Raw genomic sequence first — 3070 nt, 5'->3', positions numbered from 1 at the left:
GGAGGAGAATGACCTTCAACAAGCTTGGCAAAGACAGGGGAGCACTACATCACGTTGATGTCATTGTGAGTTCCTGGCATACCAAAGAAGGAGTGCCAAATCCAGAGGTCCTGTGTGGCCACCGCCTCAAGTACCACACTACAACCGCCTTTGGCGCCTTTGTACATCCCCTGCCAAGCAAATGGGCAATTCTTCCAACCAATGCATGCAGTCGATGCTTCCAAGCATCCCAGGAAATCCTCTTGCTGCATTCTGTGCTAGGATCCGAGCAGTGTCTTCCGCATTGGGTGTTCTCAAGTATTGTGGTCCAAACACTGCCACCACTGCCCGACAGAACTTGTAGAAACACTCTATGCTGGTGGACTCGGCCATGCGCCCATAGTCGTCGAGTGAATCACCGGGAGCTCCATATGCAAGCATCCTCATCGCTGTCGTGCACTTCTGGATCGAGGTGAATCCAAGTTTGCCGGTGCAATCCATCTTGCACTTAAAGTAGTTGTCGAACTCCCGGATGGAATTCACAATCCTGAGGAAGAGCTTTCGGCTCATCCAATAACGGCGCCGAAATGTTTTGTCGCCGTGAAGTGGAGCATCGGCGAAGTAGTCGGAGTAGAGCATGAAGTAGCCTTCGAGACGATGCCGGTTTTTTGCTTTCACCCGCCCCGGCGCTGAGCCACCTCGCCGCGGCTTTTCATTGCTCACCAACAGCTGGGCGAGGGCGGCGAGCACCATGAGATGCTCTTCTTCCTGGACGTCGGCCTCGGCTTCCTCCTCCAGCAGCATGGCCAGCGCATCCTCGTCATCCGAGTCCATCGCCGGGGCAGGCAAATCGCCGAACACCTTGCGCCCGGTGGGCGTGTACCCTTCGCGGCCGGAAACGGCCAGCTGCTGGTGGAGGGGCTGCCTCGGCAAACCTCTGCTATTTTTTCGGCGGGGATTGGCTATCTAGCGGTGAAGGACGGCGGGCGGCGCCGGGATAGCTACTGGCGGCCGAGGGCGCGGGGGGTGGGAGGCGAGTCGGGGAAGAAGAACTTAACTTTTCCACCTGACGGTGTGGGCCAGCCGCGCTTTTGCCTTGCGCCAAAGCCCCCGATCGCCCCCCAGTGCGCCAGGTTCGGCCTGCGACCGCCGGGCCTAAAAACGGGCCGAACCGGCGCTTTTCGGCGTCCTGAGGGCACAACTGGGACGTTTTTTTGGCGCCGGCACCGAAAAAGTGACCTGTGGGAGGCCTCTCGGGGGGGCGGCTGGAGATGCTCTCACATCTCGTGTTCCAGTTCAGCTGATATTCCCCATCCTAGTCGCTAAGCGCGGGCCAGACTGCAACAGAGCGGAGCCACTAATCTGGTGACCTCCGGCGAGCTCGCATCCTTGAGCCTCGGTCGTCGATCTGCTCTGCAATCCCTCCTGGCTCCTCCGCCCCACGCTGCAACGGAGCGACCATCCCGGTCAACTCCGGCGAGCTCACCCCGCCTCCTTCAGGTTTCAGCACAAGTCCTGCTCCACGATTCCTTCTCATCCCCACCCCCACCCCCACCCTCCAATGGAGCCACTGAGCTAACTCGGGTGAGCTCACCTCGCTTTCTTAAGGATCCAGCCTCAATCGTCGATCTGCGCCGCCGCCACTTCTACCCCCGCGGCTCTCCACCCGCAAGCACGGCGATCTGACCCACCCTACCCCCACCCACACAGACGCATCGAAGTAAGTGCGCGGCGCACCTGGAGCGAAGAGATGGCGGTGACCATGACGAGCGTTTCCACCGGCGTGATGTACTCCCTCCTCGGGAAGCTCGCAACGCTGATGGGGAATGAGCATCGCAAGATCAAAGGCGTCCGGAACAAGGTAGCGTCCCTTCTGGACGAGTTCAGTAGCATGAGTGCTCTGCTTGTGAAGCTCGCAGGCATGGATGAGCTTGACGTTCAGGCGAGGGAGTGGAGGGACCAGGTCCGGGAGATGTCATACGACATCGAAGACTGCGTCGACGATTTCATGCGTGACCTTGGACAAAAAGGCGCAACCACTGGATTTCTGAAGAAGACTGCCGAACGCCTGAAGAAGCTCAGGGTGCGCCATCAAATGGCCACCATGATCCGTAGGATCGAGACTCGTGTAAGTGAAGTGCATGACCGGCGCACGAGGTACAAAATTGATGAGTACACTCCATAATCCGGCATTGTCGCTGTCGATCCAAGAGTGATTGCCATCTATGCAGAGGCGGCCGGTCTTGTGGGCATCGATGCTCCAAGAGACGAGCTCGTGGAAGATGTTGATGGTTGAAGGGAAAGAGCTGAGGGTGGCTTCTATTGTGGGATTCGCTGGTCTTGGAAAAACCACACTTGCAAATGAAGTGTACCGTAAGCTTCAAGGACAATTTGATTGCCATGCATTTGTGTCGGTGTCTCACAAACCAGATATGCCGAACCTTCTCAGCAATTTGTTATGGAAACTTGTGGGGCAACACTCTTCTCAAATGGGCAAGTTGGACCGGTATCAGGGAATATCTATCGAATAAGAGGTAACTGTTCTTGTTTGTGTTTATTACTAATTTGTTGTTACTAAATACGACTAAAAACACCATGATTGGCTCCTAAGAATTGAATTGATTTGGTTGGGTGGATTTTCTCTACTAGAATTTGATTCTTTTTTTTTTTTGCTAAATGTTACTAGTAGAACTCCTGCTCGACCTGGACGTACTCGGGATGCTCCCGCGCAAACCGAGCCATCGCCGCTCTCTCCGGGAGTGACGACAACCGCCGGTCTCTTCTTCGCCAGCATCTCCTCCATCCGGATACCCTGCGCCACGAGCCACTCCGCCACCGCCCGGGTCTCGATCTCCGGGAAGTTGAGCTCCAGCATGGACGTAGGAGACGTTCACCGTCGAGCTCGAGCATGGACGTAGGAAAGGACGTCAAGCAACGGCTCCGGACAGGTGTACGACATGCGTAGACATCGTTGTCGCCAGCACCACTGAAAATTCCCGATGAAGTTAGTAATAATGTACATCTATGAATAACCACAAAAAGAAAAGGAAAACTCTCTAAATCAACCGGTTGATCTTTCCCTCCCGTAAAT

General features: G+C 55.6%; 1 long non-coding RNA gene across 2 annotated transcripts; it reads left to right on the top strand.

The window, feature by feature from the left end:
- The first annotated feature begins 764 nt into the window (after window positions 1-764).
- On the top strand, window positions 765-3069 carry LOC123077513 (uncharacterized). 2 transcript variants are annotated; one of them, XR_006436670.1, is made up of 3 exons: window positions 765-1479; window positions 1588-2513; window positions 2669-3069. It is a non-coding gene; the product is annotated as an uncharacterized lncRNA (long non-coding RNA). The 2 variants fall into 2 exon arrangements; XR_006436671.1 differs by having other exon boundaries at window positions 2666-3069.
- Window position 3070: the final 1 nt, after the last annotated feature.

The sequence above is a fragment of the Triticum aestivum genome, chromosome 3D, assembly GCF_018294505.1.
Source record: "Triticum aestivum cultivar Chinese Spring chromosome 3D, IWGSC CS RefSeq v2.1, whole genome shotgun sequence".
NCBI classification, from domain to species: domain Eukaryota; kingdom Viridiplantae; phylum Streptophyta; class Magnoliopsida; order Poales; family Poaceae; genus Triticum; species Triticum aestivum.
Note: the sequence above shows the minus strand (reverse complement) of the source record. Positions and strands in the feature narration are given on the sequence as shown.